Here is a 22,614-nt window from a genome sequence, read left to right on the forward strand (position 1 = left end):
AAGATTTGTACACCAGCTGTCTTTCACTGTGTCTCACATCTCACAGACGTAAAATGGTTGCTGGGGAAAACATAACTACTACTGTTAGGTGGTAGTGTTGGGGCAATAGGAAGAAAAATGAAAAAAGAGAAAAATGTGACGACGAGATAGATCAGAGTCTCCGCAGTAGAAAGGTGTATAAATAGGAGATCCCCCGTCAATTCTATTTTTAAAAAACTTCAGTGTCACAGGTTCTGCCTATTCGAGGAACCAGCTTTGTGCGAGCTTAGACAGTGTCAAATACTATGCAAATACGAATGCAGAGTGACTTGACGATGGGTCACCAGCCTGTTTGGAAATCGAGAGGATATAATGCAGCGTAATAAGGATAGCATTGAATACAGAAGAGTAACATGAGCATTTAGTTAAGGGGTAAAGAGAGGAGTTAGTACAGAATAGCAGAAATACAACGAAATAGAGTAATGAAGGGAGTAATGAGGAGAGTGTTGAATACAGGACAACAGGGAAAAGGCTAAATACGGGGAAACGAGAAGTTATGAACAGAGTGGCGGGGATTAGCTGAAGAACAATAGCGAGAGGGCTAATGAGGGAGTAATAAGGAAAAAAATTGAATACATTCTGAAGGTTAATAATTGCCAAGTGTGCAGTTTAAATAGAGTAGGTGCAATGGGGAGCAATCGTGAGAAGATTTAATGTAAAGTGTGAGGGACAGGATTAAAGAGAGAGTAATAGGGAGAGGATTAAATACAAAGGATGCGAGATGGAGAACTACAGGGAAATAGAGAAGATCAAATACAGATTAAAATTTAAAATCACGCAACACCAGGTTATAGTCCAACAGGTTTCTTGGAAGCACACTAGCTTTCGGAGCGATGTTCCTTCATCAGGTGATAGTGGAGGGCTCGATCGTAGCACAGAATTTATAGCAAAAATTGACAGTGTGATGTAACTGAAAGTATACATTGAAAAATTGATTGTCTGCCCGGCCTTTCATCAGTTAGAAAACAGAGATATTTTCACTTCTTTCATGTGTAAATCACAAAACCTTTCTTTTAAAGTTGCTTTCATGGGTTAACTGTTAACAATGGTGATAGCTAGACAATATGTTGAAGGTGTTGGGCCCGCTGTGTTCTCTGTCTATGCCAAGATGTTTAGATTGATTCTAATTTAAAAAGTGAGCTAACAGAGTTTTAAATAAGTTTTTGAGCTCCGAGTTCTACATGATGCATGCAGTTTTTGAGCAAAGTAAAATGTAACTCTGCAAGGACAAATTCACCCCACAAAATATATGTGTGCGTGTGGGTCTTTGTCTGTGTGTGTGTGAGCGTCTGTCTGTAGTGGGGGTTGTGAGTGTTAGAAAGTGTGTGTGTGTGTGTGTGTGTGTAGTGTGTTTTAAGTCTGTGAGGCAGTGCATTTGTGAGTGTGGGAGTGTGTGTATCTATAAGGGTGTGTTTGGGTGTCTATGTGCGCGTCTGTGTGTACCTGTGTTCGTGTGTACGTGAGAGTCTGTGGGTGTAGGAATATCTGTGTGTACGTGTAGTGCAATTGTGATGACCTGTAATGTGACATGAACCCAAGGTCCAGGTTAAGGCCCTACCTATGGGTACCAAACCTGGCTATCAGCCTCTGCTCGGCCACTTTTCTCTGCTGCCTGTCCCAAAGTCCACCTTGGAGGATGGTCACCCGAAGGACCGACAACGGCCACTTAAGTTGTTGTCAAAAATAATAACTTGTAGAATTAGTTGATTTATAAAGGAACAAAGAATACATTGTGAGGATCCAAAATGAACCGTCCGAGACTGTCTTGTAACTGTATTCTATCATAATACTCTTGTTTCAACTCTGAGAAAAACAATCAATGCAAAGACATGGAAGTGACAATGAGGCGAACCTGAGAGAGATTGAACATAGATCATAGAACAATACAGCGCAGAACAGGCCCTTCAGCCCTCAATGGTGCGCCGACCTGTGAACTACTCTAAACTCATCTATCCACACTATCCTATTATAATCCATGGGCTTATCCAAGGATTGTTTGAATCTTCCTAATGTGGCTGAGATAACGACATTGGCAGGCACAACATCCCATGTCCTTACCAGTCTCTGAGGAAAGAACCTGCCTCAGACATTTTTCTTAAATCACCCCATACATTTGTAGCTATACTCCCTCTTACAAGCTGACGTCATCATTCGAGGAAAAGACTATCACTCTCTACCCTATCTAATCCTCTGATCATCTTGTATGTCACTACCAAATCCCCTTGCATCCTTCTTCTTTGCACTGAGAACAGACCCAAGTCTTTCAGCCTTTCCTCATAAGACTGTTCCTCGACCAATTCCAATGTTTCCCCATCCTTCCTGAAATGGGGTGACCAGAACTGTGACCAAAATTCCAAATGCGGCCGGACTAGCATTTTGAATAGTTGAATCATGACATTATAGCTCCGGATCTCAATCCCTCTATGAAGAAAACAAACCTAACACAACATGTACCATCTTAACAGCACTATCAACCCGGGGTGGCAACTTTCAGGGATCTATGCACATGGATTCCAAGATCCCTCTGCAATTATACACAACCAAGAATCTTTGCATTGACCCAATATTCTGCATTCGTGTTATTCTTCCCAAAGTGAATCACCACACTTTTATCTGCACTGAACTCCATTTGTCACCTGTCAGCCCAATTCGGCAGTTTATCAAAGTCCCCTTGCAACCTGCAACAGTTTTCCACACTTTCTACGACTCCACCGACTTTAATGTCATCTGCAAACTTACTAACCCATCCACCTAATATTGCATCCAAAAAATTAATAAAAATGACAAGCAGTAGTGATTCCCAAGCCGACTGTTGTGGCACACCACCAGTAACCGACTCCAGGCTGCATACTTTCTATCAGCGACCACTTATTCCCTTCTTACAGAAAGCCAATTTCGAAGCCAAACTGCTAATTCACCTTCAATTCCGTGTCTCTGCATTTTCTCCAGCAGCCTACCATGTGGAACCTTAAGGAGAAAGTGAGGACTGCAGATGCTGCAGATGCTGCAGATGTCCATCCCTGAAGAAGGGCTTATGCCCGAAACGTTGATTCTCCTGTTCCTTAGATGCTGCCTGACCTGCTGCTCTTTTCCAGCAACACATTTTCAGCATGCAGAACTTTATCAAAGGCTTTGCTGACGTCCATGCACACTCCGCCAACTGCCTACCCTCAGCTTGGTCACCTTCTCAAACAACTCCATGTGGTTTGTGAGACATGACCTGCCCTTGACGAAACTATGTTGAGCATTTGCAACCAAATTGTTGCTTGCTAGATGATTATAAATCCTATCTCTTATAATCCTTTCCAAAACTTTTCCCAGAACAGACGTAAGGGTCACTGGTTTATAATTACCTGGGGCGTCTCCACTGACCTTTTTGAACAAAGGCACAACATGTGCAATCCTCCACTCCTGCGGGACTAAACCTGTGCACAATGACGACTCAAAGATCAAAGCCAAAGGCTCCAGAACCTTCTCTCTGGCGTCCCTGAGAATTCTCGAATAAATCCTATAATGCCCAAGTGAAATGTTTACTTTCACTACATTCAGAATCGTTAAAACCTCTTCTTTCCCAACCTCGATTCTATCTACTCTAATATCTTGTATCTCATTCTTCTCTTCTCCAATATTCTCATTTCCCTGAATGAAAACAGATGAGAAATATTCTTTCGCACCTCTCTGATCTCCACAGAACATACTACTTCTGACTTTAATCTTTAAATCGTTTCTAGCTAATCTGCAAATCTCCATTACCTCATCTGAACCATCTTGTCTCATCACTACATAAGCCTCCTTCTTCTGCTGAACAAGAGATGCACTGTCTTTAATAAACCACGGTTCGCTTACCTTATTACTTCCTCCCTGTCTGGCAGGGACATACCTATCAAGGACAAGCAATACCTGCAATTTGAACAAGCTCTACATTTCGATTGTCCCCATCGCCTGCATTTTACTACCCCATTCTGTGCATCCTAAGACTTGCCTAATCGCATTGTAATTGACCTTCCCCCTTATATGACACTTGCCCTGTGGCACGCAGCTATACCTTTATATCGCTCAAACAAACGTAACCAAATTATGGTTATGCTCACGAAAGTGTTCACCTATCGTTAAATCAAACATCAGACCTGGTTCATTACCAAGCACCAGATGCAGTGTTGCATCTCCTTTTGTCGGCCCATCTACATACTGTGTCGGAAAACCCTCCTGCACACGCTGGACAAAGACTGATCCATCTGACATACTAGAGTTATATTATTTCCAGCCAATGTTGGGGAAGCTAATGTCCCCATAATGGCCACCCTGCTTCTTTCGCTCCTATCTAAGATTGTTTAACCGATTTTCTCCTCCACATCCCTGGAAGTCTGCGGTTACCAATAAAATAAACTCACAGCAGTGTGCCCTCTCCTCCCCTGGATCTACCATCAGTCCATAGTAACTCAGTCGACGAGTCCTCATCAAAAGTTCTTTCAGTCACCATTATGTTGTCCTTGAATAACAAGACGACACCTAGCACCTTTTACCGCCTTCTGTGTTCTGAATGAAATATCTAAACCCTGCAACCTGTAATATCCATTCATGACCCTGCTCCATCCAAGTGTTCAAAATGGCCACAACATCAAAGTTCTAGGTACTTAACCACTCTGCAAGCTCACTTAAGATATTTCTGGCGTTGAAGTAGACATACTTCAAACCAGTAATGTGTCTGCCAGCACATTACTGCGACCGAGAAATCCTGTCCAATTTCTCTCTACTCTCATCCTCCTGTGTACTGGAACTACACCTCAGGTTCCCATCACGCTGCTGAGCTAGTTCAAACCTACCCGAAGAGCTAGCAAATATCCCACCCAGGATATTAATACTCTTCTGGTTCAAATGGAGACTGTCCTGTTTACAGAGGTCTCAACTTCCCCAAAACGAGCCCCGATTATCCATGTACCAGAAACCCTCCCTCCTGCACCATCCCTGAAGACAAGTGTTCAGCTAATATTTCTCCCCATTCCTTCCCTCGATATCAAGTGGCACGCGTAACAATCCAAAGATAACAACTCTGTTTGTTCTAGCTGTCAACTTCCACCCTTGCTCCCTGAAATCCTGCCTTTCATTCCTATCCCTTTTTCTACCTATGTCGTTCGTTTTTACGTGGACCACAACTTGGGGTTGGTCACTCTCGCCGTTCAGGACCCCATATATATGAACCGAGACATCATGGACTCACCTGGAAGGCAAAACTCCAAACGTGAGTCTCGTCATTCCTTCTATCTGACCTTTAGTCCTCACTGACTAAAACTCTTCTCCTTTCCATCCTTCCATTCCGTGCAACATGGACAGACTCTGTGCCATAGACCTGCATCCCACTGCATGCCTCTGGTACTTCCACCCCCACCCCCACCCACCAACCCCCACAGGCAGTAAAAAAAAAGTACACTTGTTTTGCCGGAATACGTCCACACAGGATACGAACAATGAATGTGATGGACATTTTACTGGAATTAAACTCAGAAAATGAGAATTCTTCGAGGCAGAGGTAATAAATGCCTGTGGTAGAGCATACTCAAGACGGCTCGTTAATGTTGGAAATATCTATAATAATTGGTCATTACTGACATCAATTATATAATGTTAAGGAGATTCCATCAACATCAGATTACTGGACAAATATCAAACACTAATTATAATGCATGTTCAGAATTAAGTCTTGGGTGGCACGGTGGTTTCGTGTTTAGCACTATTGCCATACAGCACCAGGGATCCAGGTTCAATACCTGCCTCAGGTGAATGTGTATTTGGAGTTTCCACATTCTCTCTATGTCTGCACGGGTGGACCGCTTTCCAACAATAAGAGACGTGCAGACCAGAGGAATTGGCCATGCTAAATCGCTCATAGTGTTAGGTGCATTAGTCAGGCGTAAATATAGGGAATGGGTCTGAATGGGTTCCGCTCCAGAGTGTCAGTGTGGACTTGTTGGGCAGAAGGGCCTGCTTCTACACGGTAGGGAATCTGATCTAATCTAAGCATTGATTTAAGGAAGTAGAAAATAATGTTGATGCAGCAAACGAAACAACAAACACACATGCACCAGAAAGCAATGCAAGGTACTTATCTTTGGGAAGCATTAGTACAACAGCATACTGCCTGTTTGCCATAGAGTGCTGATAAGTACGGGTTTTTCAAATGAGATATGGTCCATAAGTCCCTGCAATTACAGAAACTCGGCTTGAAATCTGTCCTGTTGCAGTACTCCATGAGATGCAATGGATGAACTAGCGCAGTGATAGCGTTCCCAGCTTAGTGACCATGGCCCTGGATTCAAGTTATAACTATTCCAGGCGTGTGTTATTACATCTTTGAACAGTTTGATTTCCAAAATAAAATCTACAGAGAATACACAAATAACTGCAGGAACGCGTCCAACAACAGTTAACACAGCTTTCAATTTTATTCTTTTCTCAATGAGAGCAGACTGATCGAGATACAATTCAATTTCAGTGGTAAACATCCTCTATCGACTGGTAAAGATAAAGTTATCGTCATTAATTAGCTCAAACTTTTAAGGAAGGTTAAACAACTTGCACATTGTTGCAACATGAATCTCTCATGGTGATCCGACAGAACATAAAATTTAATGCATGCATATTATCTGCAACAAGGAAGAATAACCACTCGACACTGAAAATGCACCTGCCAGTTCAAACAGCCAGGTTTCTTTACATGATCCTTGCCATATTTGGTGTTGCTGGTAAGTCTCTATACTTAACGACAATTTGTGGAAGAGATCTCCCCTGTTTTTCTTTGTTAATTAAGAGCTTTGAATTCTAATATTGTGTTCAGTCTTCTATCCACTTCGGACTCACAATGTCATACAGTTAACTTAGATACAGAATTATAGCAGTAGGCACAACAGAAACTGACATTTCGGTCCTACTCGTCTATGCCAACCACATGTCTTCAGTAATCCAGTCCTATTTGCCAACACTGGGTCCATATCCCTCTAAACACTTCCTATCCAGACACCCACCCAGATACGTTTTAATTTGGTCAGAGCATTGAGTATAGGAGTTGAGAGGTCATTGTGCGGCTCTACAGGACATTGGTTAGGCCACTCTTGGAATATTCTGTGCAATTCTGGTCTCCCTCTGATCCGAAAGATGTTGTGAAACTTGAACAGGTTCATAAAATATTTTCAAGTTGCCCCTCAGGAGCAGCTTCCACACGCAGAGCATGGTATCTGTATGTAATATGAGGCCACAAGAAGTCATAGATTCATTGAGATGTACAGCATGGAAACATATCCTTTGGTCCAACCCATCCATGCCGACCAGGTAATACAATGACAATATCTTCGAGGCATTTGGTGGCTGATATGAATGGGAAGGGTTTAGAGAGATATGGGCCAAATGCTGGAAAATAAGGAGAGATTAGTTTAGGACATCTGGTCGGCATAGACTATTTGAAGTGATGGATTTGTTTCCATGCTATCCATCTCGATGAACATTTAACTCTAAATATTTTAATTGCTCCAGCCTCCACCACTTCTGCTGGCCCCTCATTCCACACATGTACCACCCACCGCATGAAAACATTGCTCCTCCGGTCTCTTGTAATTCTTTCCTCTCTCACCCTAAAGCTATGCCGTCTTGTACTACACTCCCCCACGCCAGGGAAAATACCTTGACTATTTACTCAATCCATGCTCCCGAAGATTTCAAAGAATTTCATATGGCATTGCTGCATTACCTGAACTGATTCAACAGATTTACTACTCTGTAATGTGATTATATCAGTCAAATACCATGGACTGTTAAATCGGACTCAGACCAAGGCTACCTTGAGGGAATGAATAATAGGAAATGTCAGTAACTATAAAACAGCAATAGATTTTGAACACACGCTACATTGCATCTCCAAAACAAAGTGCTCTCACATGCTTTTAAGTATCGAAAACTGCACCGTTGCATTGAAAACAAAACATTAACTTCTTCCTAATTTACAGAAAAGTACACAAAATGGGTTTCGCGCTCATTAATCTACATTACAGTATGGTGTTCAGGTTTTGATTGGTATGACACCTGAATGTTAAGAATGACGCTTTTGGCCTGGGTAACTATTGAGGTGAACCTATTGGCTTTTCAAAATATGGGAATGATGAAGATTTGAAGAACCATTTTCGTCTTGTAGAGTCATACAGCATAGACACAGGCCCTTCAGTCTAACTCTTCCCTGCCAACCAGACATCCAAAATCTGACCTAGTTCCATTTGCTAGCAGTTGGCCCATATCTCTCTAAATATTTCGTATTTATGTACACTTCCAAATGCGTTTAAAATGTTATAATTTCCCATCCCCATCAGTTTCTCTGGCAGCTCGTCATGATTTAAAGTTGTAATCTGCAGTAGTGTCCGCCGTTTGCTGATGGAATGTGTCCCGATGAGGAGAAACATGTGTATGTACATTATTGGATTTCAAATGCAGGTTTCAATCAGAACTAAGAAATAATTGCCAATTCCCTCTACTTTCTTAACATCATAATTTTCATGATCTCACTTGTTTGGCTTCCCCATCCCACAATGCAAATGGCTCATTTCGGCATGAGTCCAGATCTGCACAGTAAGGTCGATTTTCCTTTCTGATAGTGACCATCCAATCATCTCAGAGACATAAAATAAACCAGAACGCTTCTTAAACCCATGACCCGTTCTTAGTGACAGCAAGTCATTTTCTGTGAAATGCCCCTCGACCATTTCCCACAGCTTCCCTCCAAAGGTTCTGGCTGATGATATGTAATTGTTTGCATTCACTCACCATTCAGATTGGAACTGTTCTCCTTCAATCTGGACTTTTCCGGGTGTTCCTGCTTCACATCTGAGTGGAGAATATTTACAGTTTTTTAACGCCATTTCTCTGTGGGAGAAAACCGGAGCACCCGGAGGAAACCCACGCAGACACGGGGAGAACGTGCAAACTCCACACAGACAGTCGCCTGAGGCGGGAATTGAACCCGGGTCTCCAAGGATGATTCCAAGGATGGGAAGTTTTAATTATGAAGAAGGGAGATTGATGGGACACATTATTTACATGTTTATAATTATAAGAGGCATAGACAGCGTAGTAAGGAAATATTTATTTTTGAATGGGACAATTACTGCTTAATTACTGCTAAATCCTGCTTAATGTAAAGCCATCAACACAGAAAAAAGAATTATTGCGTGCATTAATCTGTAAACATCGTGTGGCCAAGAACCATTTAACGTTAAAAAAATGTTTCTTGAAGTATAACATAAAATAATTAACTAATCATTACTTAAAATTTATTTCTCGAACCTATCTCTATAGCTTCCCTTCTAAATACTAGTCTGATAAAACTCCCAATTAAATTTACAATACAACACTTCTAATTACAAAACCAGGCAGCTGTAAGTTCTTGTCTTCAGACTTTCCTGTTTGCTTTTCTCCTGTTAGGATTTTCTGTGTCGCAAGTTACTGATCGAAAAGGTACTTCTCAGAGACAGCTATTTTCAAGCAGTCTGTTTATCTGCTGGGCCGTGACAGTTCTCCTCTCAACTGTTCCATTCTCCCCCGCTCTTGTACGCAGATAATCGGAATGTGTCATTGGATTTTAAGATTGTCAGGATGCTCAACTAAAACTTGATTGCAAAATGGTATTTTTATCATGGTATAATTTAAGCTGATTGGCCAGATTCGAATTTGCTGTTGTCACCAGAAAGCAAACTACTCCAGTTGTTCAGCCCACTGTTACATAATGGTTCCCTTATTGAGAAAACTTAGTGCTGTTCGGTAGTTCTGCTGCTTGTAAGTCTCTTCAAAGTACACCCAGATCTTCATAACAATGGCTATCTGTTGACATGGAGAATAACCATTATCGCTCTTCACATTCAATAACGTTCATTTTGTTTTGTTAATTCATTCATGGAACATGGACATCACTGTCCTGGCTTGTGAACATGGTGGTGGAATGTCTTCTTGAACCTTGGAATCCATGTGCTATACGTTACCCACAAAGCGTTGAGGGAGGCAATTCTAATGAAATTTTTAATTTTTCTGCCCATGAATGGGATGACAGCCATGGATAGTCATAATGACAAAACATCTGTTTCGTTTAGCTGTATTCCGTTCTGAACTCTTACACAAATACAATAAGTGTCTGTCAGGTCTGTATTCAGATCAGGGTGTTTCGATTACAACCCAGGCAGTAAAACAATTGTCCTCTTTAATTTGTCATCGTCAAGTTTTGATAACCTCCAACAACCCACACTATCACTTTTCTCACTCCTCTCTCTTCTTTCTTTCTCTTTTTTAATAAACAATTTTCTCAACTGACGATCAGAAAAGGCGGGAACAATTTATCTGCTCCACATCTGCACTACCACGAGATCAGGGTGTGATGGTCGATCACCTGCTGTTAGATTCATGTCTGCTGGTAAATCGCACGTGCACATCTGATGGATCATTGGGCCTGCATGTGTCTCACATGCACACTTCCACTGGATCAGGGAGAGTGCCAATACACTGCATGTACACATGAGCAGGATTAGTGAGTATGCTGGTCAGCTGCATTAGAAAGGCTAAGGAGGGCGTTGACAAAAGTCCTCACGGCTGCTAAAAACTTTTGAAAATTCATTCAAAGTTTGCCGACTTCATGGATGGCTTGGAATTTATAACCCTTCGAGAAGTTGCTTTATTTGTTGGAGGGTAGGCCGCCAACTGTGTTGGTGAGGGATGGACTTCCAGGGCTTAAAGCAAAAGACATTGAAGATCGCAATGTCTCCAGATGAAGAAATCCCGAACTCTGGTCTAATGTCCTGGGGATATGGGCTTTGAATGTCACCACTGTTGACAACAACTAGTAGCAGGATTTGTCCATTCAGCCCCTCGTGTCTGCTCTACCATTGAATACATTCATGCCTGGGCTCATCTCATCCACAAGATTCAGGGCAATCCAACACAGAGGACGTGAAAAGTGCGGCTGTAAGAGGTGCTACTTTTTCAGTTATTTTATGCATTGGAGTTGATTTCTTCGTATTCCAGGAGCAGCAGTTATTGTTTCCTATACTGTTGCATTATTTTCGAACTTTGGCAGAAATAAAAGATCAAAGCAAGAACGTTACACAAAGGAGGAAGACAGAAAAAGGCAGTTGCCATATACTCAGAGACAGAAAAGTACAATGCTTCCTGATACAGCAGTGAATCTGAAGAGCTGCTACCTTTGCTGTTTGAATCCAAGTATCGCTGGACATTGGAGTGCATATATGAAGAATGCCTCATATTTGTCTACATTACATTACTCAGACTTCTTTGTGCTCATTCACTCATCGAATCAGTCCTTCCCCTTCGCAGCGTTCCTATGTCCTGTTTTTGTTTTACTGTCGCTCCTAACATTGTGTAATCAGCAAAAGTAACACATGTTCCCATAATCTCAATCATCAATAGAGATTATATGTGGCCGTGTCTCGGGTAATGTTCCTTGTGGCTCTCACTAATGTGATGAAGGTGTAGAAGTGTACTGTACTTTTAAGAAAATTAATAGCGAGCATGATTATCTGACAGCAACAAGTCTCTTGAACAAAATGCAATGCAACCGTTTTCTCTAGCTGCTAAAACAGCGCGTTTTCTGGAGAGAAAAAAAAAGTCAAATTAGGCCAATCATTTTCAATTTTACCACAAAATACCAATCTTCAATCAAGTTTGAATTTAGAAATTTGACAACATTAAAAACCGAAGAAATCATTCGATGGTTTGGGATAAAAAACTGCGGGAAGACGTTTACAGTTGGGGAGAGAACTGCAAAGCCTCCAACATTTGCAGACGACCTGGAAATTTAGCCATCTTAACGGTACCTTTGTAGATCAGTGATCTGTGAAACAGAACTCCCTAAGATGAAGAAAATGGACAAAGGAAGATACTAAAGACGATTCGAGAGCTGGCTGGTTTAGAAGTTTGACTTTTGATAAATCTAACTGAGGGTTTTGTTGGACTAGTATTGTAGAAGGGAAAGTAAAATGTATGTTAGAGGAAGGAGGGGCATATGTTTATTAGTTATATTTCTATGTTTTTCTTAAAGAAATAATGTTGTTAATTTTTAACTTAAAGTTGTTCTTGACTTCTTGAATTTTCGGATTATCGCATGGAGTAAATATTTTCTGTGATGCCGCTTTTAATCAATACGGGGTTTACCCCGTATCAAAACAATTTGCGGGCTCAGCGTGGGGTGTTCTTGTTCGCGATTTGAACAGTTTGGGTCTTAGATATGTAATTTGAACTCGTTTAGACAGTCTAGAATAGAGGTGGGGTAAAAAGAGTTCAGTAACACTTGCAGGTTAGTGTCCTTGATCTTTAAATAAAACATAGGTGCGACAATTTTATTAATTTTGGTGACGTGTGGTTGATTAAATTAAAAGTGAGAAAATGGCTCTGAAATTAGCTGAAGCGGTTTTGGAATTTGAAGATTCTTCTCAAATTTGCCATGGAAGTTGAGAAGGAAAGAAAAAGTCCATGATTTTAAAATTAGCAAAAAATGTAGATTTGCGTATAAACAAGGACAAAAGCAAAGTTAAAATTGGAAGGGAATTCATCAAAAACATAGGTGTGCCAGAGAAATAGACAGGCACAGTCGATGTAGAAAAACATAAAGTACAATTGAAGAAAATGGAGTTGGGAGATAAATAAATAAAGAGAGAGGGAGAGAAGGCTCTTAGCTAAGCAAAGAGAAACAAAACAAAGGTATCGAAGAAAGAGAGATAAGGTTCCCAGCTGAGCAATAAGAGAGACAATTTGGACTTGAGAAGTTGCGACATAGTCAGCTACGTCAAGTTAACAGGAGGGAGATTAAAAGAGAAGGCACGGATACCCGACAATATGTTCAAATCCGGCCACATTTGGGTGAGAAAGGAGTTGACGATTTTTTAAATGTCATTTGAAAAAAATATCGTGGAAGATGCAGTGGTCCGTGGATTTATGGGTAATGCTAGTTCAGACTAAACAGGTAGGCAGAGGAAGTGAGGTATTTGCTGTTCGGAAATGGGTAAAGACAAAATGATATTTTAAACAGGATACTTTAATTGCTGATGAATTGGTACAGGGAAGCATATACACAGCGCTTATGAAACACCAAGAAGGAACCAGGTCAGACTTATCTTGAGTTTGAAAGAATTAAGCATAATCATTTTAATAGATGGGTGAAATCGTGAAAGATAGATAAGACCTATGAGGATCTAAGGGTGATTATTGTGCTAGAGGAGGTTGATAATTCATTTCCAGGGATGATAAGAATTCTTGTGGAGCAACAGGAAGTTTAGGAATTGAGAAGGGCAGCGGAATTAGCAAGTGAAAACAGGTTGGTGCATAAGACAAGCTTCTGGACAGAATTTCGTCCTATGAGGGATACAAGTTGGGAGAAGGGGAGATCCTACCCTAGGAAACCAAGAATAGAGAGAAATGGTAAGAATTTACCACAGGACTTTAAAAAAAAGCCAAGAGTGTGGAAAGGAATTGAAAATCCTCAGATGTTTCCACCGTGGAAAAGTGGGACACCTGGTAAAGTAACAGTGCTTGTCGTTAAAGAAAGGCATTGTGAGACCCCAAGAAGAGCCGAGGAGCTGCAGGAGAGTGCACAACCTAGGCAGGGGCTGGGTATGGATTTAGTACCTGATCTGGACAAAGCATTTCACTCTGTTGGTAAAGTTTGTTCAGAAAGAACAAGAGGAGAAGTGCAATTAGCCATAATCTTGAGTGACACAGGATCTAACCAGTTGCTGATAATCACAGATGAGCAAATATGAACTATTTCTGATCTGTTACCCGAGAGTGTAGTAATTTGTGGGATAGATCGAAAGACATCTTCCATTCCCCTATGTTGGATTGCCAATTCAAGACGACGGAAATTACAGTGAGAGTGATTGACAGAGTGACAGTTCCAGGAATTCAATTTGTTCTTGGGAATTATTTGGCAGGATCCAAGGTGGGAGCGATACGCCTCATTGTGGAGAAGCCCAAGATAGTACAAGAAATTGAGAGGTTAAAATAAAAATATCCTGGTATTTTTCCAGTCTGTATAGCAACCAGATCCCACTATCATAATTCATTTCACAAAGCAAAGAGTAAAGAGAAAGATGAAGGAGTTAAGTTTCAATTAGTGAATGCCCTGTTTGATGCACTGGTACAAGAAACCCCTGATCAGGAAGAGGGTCAGGCAGAAGTATTTAGTCTTGAAAGGCTCAGAGTCTTGCAACAGCAAGACAAGAATGAGAAAAGTTCTATCTGTAGATGTGTACTCCGAAAAGAAGGTAATGAGTATTCCAGACGGTTATCTTTTGAACGATAGGAACCTAAGACGGAAATAGAGACCACGGCCGGTTTGTGCAGAGTAAAAATGGGTCGGAGTGAACCAGATTATGTTGCTGCTAGCATACAGACAGGTGTTATGGGTAGCACATGAACTACCTGTAGGAAGTCACTTAGGGGTACGAAAGTCTCATGCTAAGGTTAAAAAAAATTGGCCTGGAATGCACAATCATGTGGTCACTTTTGCCACAGATGTCATACATGCAAAATGGGAAGCAAGCCACGGGTGGTAATAAAAACAGCACCTGTGTTGCCGATTTCTGCATTTGAAGAAGTTTGCTGTGAAGTAACTTTGCACATGGTTTATACTTAACTGTATAATCTGGAGTGAGAACTAAAAGTGAGAAGCATTATTTGCTAACCAAAATGGCTGTGTCTACCAGATTTCTGGAGACAATTCCATTATGGGGTACCACGGCAAAAAAAAACGTGATAGGCATGATAGGAGCTATCTTCACACGATATGGGCTACAAAGAGAAATGCAGTCGGACCAAGGGTCAAATTTTCCTGCTAGGCTTTTTAAGGAGGTTGTAGATAGCTTAGGTATACAGTATTTTAGATTTGATTACCTACAGTGTGAAACCAGGGCCTTTAGATCTACAAGTCCACACCGACCCACCGAAGACCAACTTACCCAGACCCGATCCCCGACACTTACGACAGACTACTGTACCTCACACTACGGGCAATTTAGCATGGTCAATTCACCTAACCTGCATATGTTTGGACTGTGGGAGGAAACCCACGCAGACGTGGGGAGAATGTGCAAATTCCACACAGACAGTCACCTGAGGCAGGAATTGATCCCTGGTCCCTGGCGTGGTGAAGTAACAATGCTAACCACTGAGCCAATCGAGTGTGTATCATCGAGCTATAACAAAAGGTGGCATCAGACCTTGAAGACCATGTTCAGAGCTTGCTGTCAGGATTGAGCAATTGATTTGGATAAAGGTATCCCATCCATTACGTTTGCCATTATAAATGCACCCTAATGAATCTACTCAGTTCTTTCCCTTCAAAGTTAATATTCGGGCATGAAGTGAGAGGTCCTTTGAAATTAATTAAATAAAAATTGACAGGGCCAAAATTTGGAGATCCCACACTTAGCTTAGGTATCAGAAGTGAGGGAGAGACTAAATCGAGGAGGTGAGTTAGATAACCAGCACCTAAAGAGGGCACAGTGTAGCATGAAGAAGGTGGCAGATAAAAGCTCTGCGATTCGGATGTTTTCCCAAAGTGATAACGTGTTAATACTGTTGCCAATGATAGGCAATCCACTCAAAGTCAGATTGGGTGGTCCTCAGCAAATTGAGAAAATGTTGAGTCAGGTGAACAATTCAAGATGCCACATAGAAAAGAAAGAAAAGTATCAGGTATGTCATGTGAACATGTGAAACCGTATTATACTAGAAGGAAAGAACGGGAGAAACAAGTGTTAGATAATGCCCTGCAGAGTGAGGAATCAAATCGAACTGTTGTCGATTTTGATGTGCCTCAAAATAAATTACAAAATGACGAAGTCCTTGAAGAGTCGGATAGATTAGTAAGCTATCTGTCTGCAGACTATACAGCACAGTTGAAGGATAGAATACGGAGGCAAGTGAGGACGGGGAGAGGCATTTTTGATAAGGGATAGCTTTACAGCTGTGCCAAGAGAGGATGTTCCTGGACATACATTCAGGGAAGTTATTTGGGTGAAATTGAAAAATAAGAAAGTGAGGATGACCTCATTGGGATTGCATTATAGACCCCCTTATAGTCAGAGGGAAATTAAGAAACAAACTTGTAAGACGATCTCAGCTATCTGTAAGAATAATGGCGTGGATATAGTAGGGGTCTTACCTTTCCAAACATAGCCTGGGACTGCCATAGTGTTAAAGGTTTAGTTGCAGAAGAATTTAATAAGTGCGTACAAGATCATCTGATTCAGTATGTGGATACACTTACGAGAGAAGGTGCAAAATCGACCTCCTCTTGGGAAATAAGGCTGGGCAGGTGACTGAGGTTTCAGTGGGGGAGCACTTTTGGCCAGCGACCATCATTCTATTAGTTTCAAAACAGTGATGGAAAAGGATAGACTAGCTCTCAAAGTTGAAGTTCTAAATTGGACAAAGGCCAATTTTGACATTATTAGGCAAGAACTTTCGAAAGCTGATTGGAGGCAGATGTTCGCAGGTAAAGGGGACGGCTGGAAAATGGGAAGCCTTCAAAATGAGATTCCAGAAAACGTATATCCCTGTCGGGGGAAAGGCAAGGCTGGTAGGTATAGGGAATGCTGGATAACTAAATAAATGGAGGGTTTGGTTAAGAAAAAGAAGGAAGTATATTTAAGGTAAAGACCGGACAGATTGAGTGAATACTTAGAAGCGCATAAAGGAAGTAGGCATGTATTTTAGAGGGAAGTCAGGCGGGCAAAATGGAACATGAGATAGCTTTAGCAAATAGAATTAAGGAGAATCCAAAGGTGTTTTACAAATGCATACAGAAGAAAATCGTAACGAGGGAGAGAATAAGTTCCTCTCAAAGATCAGCAAGGCGGACTTTTGGTGGAGCCTCAGAAAATAGGGGAGATACTAAATGAGTATGTTGCATCAGTATTTACTGTGGAAAAGGATATGGAAGATATAGACTGTAGGAAAATACATGGCGATATTTTGCAAAATGTCCAGATTACAGAGGAGGAAGTGCTGGATGTCTTGAAATGGGTAAAGGTGGATAAATCCCCAAGACCTGATCAAGTGCACCCGAGAACACTGTGACAAGCTAGCGAAGCGAGCGAAGTGATTGCTGGGCCTCTTGCTGAGATATTTGTGTCATCGAAAGTTACTGGTGAGGTGCCAGAAGACTGGAGGTTGGCTAACGTGGTGCCACTGTTTAAGAAGGGCAGAAAGACAAGGCAAGGAACGATAGAACAGTGAGCCTTACCTGGGTGGTGGTCAAGTTGTTGGAGAGAATCCTGAGGGACTCGATGTACATGTATTTGGAAAGGCAAGGACTGATTAGGGATAGACAACATGGCTTTGTGCGTGGGAATTCATGTCTCACAAACTTGATTGAGTTTTTTGAAGTAACAAAGAAGATTGATGAGGCCAGAGCAGGAGATGTGATCTATATGGACTTCAGTAAGGCGTTCAATAATGCTCCCCATGGGAGACTGATTCGCAAGGTAAGATCTCATGGAATGCAGGGACAACTAGCCATTTGGATATAGATTTGGCTCAAAGGTAGAGGACAGAGAGTGGTGGTGGAGGGTTGTTTTTCAGACTGGAGGCCTGTAACCAGTGGAGTTCCACAAGGATCGGTGCTCTGTCCTCTACTTGTTGCTAGTTACAGAAATGATTTGGATGCGAGCATAAGAGGTACACTTAGTAAGTTTGCAGATGACAGCAAAATTAGAGGTGTAGTGAGTAGCAAAGAAGGTTACCTCAGATTAGAACAGGATCTTAATCAGATGGGCCAATGGGCTGAGAAGTGGCAGATGGAGTTTAATTCAGATAAATGCGAGGTGCTGCATTTTAGGGAAAACAAATCTCAGCGGGGCTTATACATTTAACGGTAAGGTCCTGGGGAATGCTGCTGAACAAAGAGACCTTGGAGTGCAGGTTTTTAGCTTCTTGTAAGTGGAGTCGCAGGTAGATAGAATAGTGAGGAAGGCATTTGGTATGTTTTCCTTTGTCAGTCAGAGTATTGAGTACAGGGGTCAGGAGCTCATGTTGCGGCTGTAAAGGACATTGGTTAGGGCACTGTTGGAATATTGCGTGTAATTCTGATTTTCTTGCTATCGGAAAGATCGTGCAAATCTTGAAAGGGTTCAGAAAATATTTACAAGAATGCAGGGTTGGAGGATCTGAGCTATTTGGAGAGGCTGAACAGACTGGGACTGGTTTCCCCTGAGCATCGGAGGCTGAGAGGTGAACTTATAGATGTTAACAAAATTGTGAGGGGTATGGAGAGGGTAAATAGGCAAAGTCTTTTCTCTGGAGTCGGGGAGTCCAGAACTAGAGGGCATAAATTTAGGGTGAGAGGGGAAAGCCACAAAAGAGAACCAAGATGCAACTTTTTCTCGCAGCGGTTGGTATGTATATGGAAAGAGCTGCCAGAGGAAGTGCTGGAGGGTGGTACAATTGCAACATGTAAGAGGCATTTGATTGGGTGTATGATCGGAAGGGATATGGGATGGGGGCTGTAGGTGGGACTAGATTGGGTTGGGATATCTGTTCGGCATGGACGGGTTGGATGGAGTGGTCTGTTTCCATGATGTACATCTCCATGACTCTATGACTCTATCTGTTACTGCAGTAAGAATCAGATGGGAAGGAGTATTGCCATAGTGCATGAAGTAGACTAAGGCAATCGTTCCCTGATTTAAAAAAAAACAGTATTGGGTTAACCCTGTTAAAGCCAGACAGGTCTAAATGAAGTTGGAGGCCATGCTCGATGCTCACACATCAATGAACCAAGCCAGAGTGAGGTGGGGATCACCAATTTTCTCAGTTCCCAAACTGACGGGACTCAACGATTCTGTATGGATTTTCAGACGTTCCACGCCCCGACAAAATCGGACTCATATCCAATTACTAGATTGGAGGACTGTATCGATAAATCCTGACAAGCCAGTTACATCACCAAGTTGGACTTAATACGATGTAACTGGCAGTTGCATTTATCAGAGACGGCAAAAGAAGTTTTTGTATTTGTAACCTCAAGTGGGCTATATCAGTTTAAGATAATACCGTTTGGAATGAAGAATGCGCCTGCCACGTTCCAAAGATTCATGAACAGAGTTGTGGCTGAGTTAACAAACTGTGCAGTACATTGGGATGATGTAGTGATCTTTAGTAAGTTCTGGAAAGTTCACATGATAGAGTTGGGAGACCTCTTTGAATGACTACGAGGAGCAAAACTGGTGATAAACTTAAATAAAACTGAATTTCCGAAAGCAGAGGTGACCTAATGGGGTATAATATCAGTCATGGAAAGTTTTCGCCATGAAAGGTGACGGACATCAAGGAATTTCCAAGACCAAAGTTGATGAAAGAGTTGTTTAGTGGGTTCAATCGGAAGATTGTTCCAAACCTCACAGTGCAGTGACACCTTTAAACAAGTGGCAGATGACGAACACAAGGTTTCGGAAGATAGAACAATGTGAGGGAACATTCGAGCATTTGAAATCAATATTCACCACCCAAACCAGTCTTAGATAAACAAAATGTTTCAAAACGTTTTAAAGTCACGATCGATGCTAGTGACATACGAGTTGGAGCTGTACTCCTACACGAAAATGAGGATGGGATTGAACAGCCAGTTCGGGTTACTTATCGAAGAAGAGCAACATCAAACAGATCGAAAAAGCTGTATTTGGTTTGGTCCTGACCTTACAACATTTTAATGTGTATGTCACAAGAAATGTGCCGTACATGAATCACAATTCTCTAACATTCTTAGAAGGCTTTCAAGACAAGAATATCAGACTATTTCATTGGAGTCTTATGTTACAGATTTTTAAAATACAGGTCGTACATGTTGCTGATCATAAGAATGCTATCGCAGAGTCATTATCGCTGATTTAACTGATAAAGTTTAGATGAAATTTTGTATATTTTTAATGTTGTGCATCCGCCCCCCACCCCCCCCCCCACGTCGACACACACACCACACACACACAAACAAACACACAGACATGCGCAGACACACATAGGTATATGGGAAGACGTTAAGGTTAACTTGTATTATATTTCTCTTTTCGAGTAATGTGTCTAAACAATAGAAAAAAAGATGAGGACACCTTTTTATTGTGATGCTTCACTATTTCTTAAGAAGTGGAGATGTTATGAAGGTGTAGAAGTATCCTGTACCTTTAAGGAAGTTGATAGTTCGTAGAATTGCACGACAGCACCAAGACACAATGTAAACGTTGGGTCCAGCAGCTAGATTAGCTGGTTGCCTGGAGACAAAGCCAAATTTGAATGAGTCCAATCAGTTTAGATAATTCCCCGAAGTACCAATTTCCAAAAAAGTTTAAAAATAGTATATTGACAACACTAACATCAAAAGAAATGATCAGAAGCTTTTGGGTTTAAAACCAGGAAAAATGTAAATGTTTGCGGAGACTACTGCCAAGTTTGCAACATCTGTAGACTGCACAAAAAATTAGCTCTCTTACAGTTACCTTTATCGATGATAAAGCTGTGAAATAGAACACCCTAAGAAGAACATCTACAGACAAAGATACCAAGAGAAGATTTGACAGCTGACTGGTTTTGAAATTTGACGTTTGGTAAATCTTATTCGGGAATTTTATCGGAATATTGTAATAGAAGGGCATTCGAATATAATTGAAAAGGTAGGAATTTTAAGGAATTGTTAGTGAACTATTCTCTGTTATACCTTAAGAAACAAAGTTCTTATTCTTATTTTAAATAACACTTGGCCTCTCGGATTTTCACAGATGACTGTTCACGATAAATCTTTTCTTTGCTGCTGGTTTTAATGACGCAGGGCAGTTTATCTGTGTCGTTATACTAATATCAACTTCACAACAGAAGTTCACATGTGTATTCTTGCTCTCTATTTTACGTCCTTCATCAGTTCTCACACCAAGTCCCATTTCCCCATGAAGGCAGGCCCCGTTGACAACAATGACCCCCGCTCAAACATTTCCAGAGTTTGACATTTCAGCATCCCAGTCACTGGTTATTGTGGGATGGAACATATATTCTGGAAGGGGGTGAAATACTGAAGAGCATCAGGGAAGACAGAGAGTGAGAGAGAGTGCGAAAGGTGGTAATAGGAAGAGACTTCAACAGACAGTAATGGGGATAGGATTAAATAGACATTAATAAGGTGAGGGTTAAATAGACAGTAAGGGGGAGAGGGCTAATTAGAGGATAAGGAGGATTGGATTTAATGCAAAGTAATAGTAGAGGTGCAAATGGAGTTTTATACGAAGAAGATTGATTACAATTGAGCGAGGTAGGGTTAACTTCAGGGAAAGGGAGAGGAAGTAAAATCATAAAGCAGGGAGGTGTGTAAATGAATAACAATGCGAAGAGATTTCAATATAATGGAAGAAAGAAAGTGAAAAGGAGTACAACAGAGAGAAATTGAAAGCAATGCAACCGGGAGATGGTTGAAGACAGAAATACAATTTAATATAAAGTAATCGGGGATATGTATATAGGGAGTAAGAAGAAATTTGTTGATTACAGGGGCACAGGGAGGGGGCTAACACAGGGATAGCTGCAGCAATTGTAATGAGATGGATCTCATTGAATATGGTTTGCCTGATTGGGACAGTTAACTTAACAGAAGTCCTGGCTGACAGAGTGTCAGCAATTTAGGTCACTCCAAGAACCAGCTTGATCAGTGTGATTTACTATGCACGCATAACGGTAGGGTGAGTTAGTGATGAGTTGCCAGTTGTTGTGGAAAAGAAGAGAATTTAACACAGTACTCAGGAGAGGAGGAAGTAAATAATAATAGGGACAGTGTGGAATACCGGGGGGGGGGGGTGGGGTGGGGGGCAGGGAGAGAGTAAAGTACAGGGGAAAGTGAGGGGACTTAACGCTGAGTAATAGAAAAAGAAAAGTAAATCAAGAGTACTGAGATGAGATTGAACACAGAAGTGCACGGAGAGCATTAAGCATTGGGAAAAGGAGAGGGTTCAAGGCAGAGTGGAGATGATTAAATCGAAAGTAGAAGTGAAAGCGCAAATTAGAGAGCAACAGGGAGAAAACTGAATACAGAAATGCTTGAAGATTGTAAGGGGTGGGGGTTAAATTGAGTTGGTTCAATGGAGCGTAGTTGTGAGAGAATTAAGTATAAAGTAATGAGGACATGATTAAATAACAAGTAACAGGGATAGGATTGAAAACAGGGCAAGAGAGGGATGGTAAAACACTGGGAAATATGTAATATTGACTACAGACAAAGACATGAATAAGTAAAGATTAATAGGTTAGGATTAATTGCAGGCTAACAGGAAGAGGATCACATACAAGGCAGGGGATAGACAGAACTGAATACAGATAACAGCTTAAATACAGTGTAACAGGGAGAGGCTTAAATGCAGAGAGAGAGAAGTTAAAAGATACAGTAATCCGGTGAGAATTAAACACTGGGAAGAGTGTGGGTTACATACAAGTGAAAAGAGAACAAGTAAGTGCAGATTAACAGGGAGAGTTTTGCATATAGGGAAATATAAATGCTAAACTACA

The sequence above is a fragment of the Chiloscyllium punctatum genome, chromosome 47 (genome assembly GCF_047496795.1).
Source record: "Chiloscyllium punctatum isolate Juve2018m chromosome 47, sChiPun1.3, whole genome shotgun sequence".
NCBI lineage: Eukaryota > Metazoa > Chordata > Chondrichthyes > Orectolobiformes > Hemiscylliidae > Chiloscyllium > Chiloscyllium punctatum.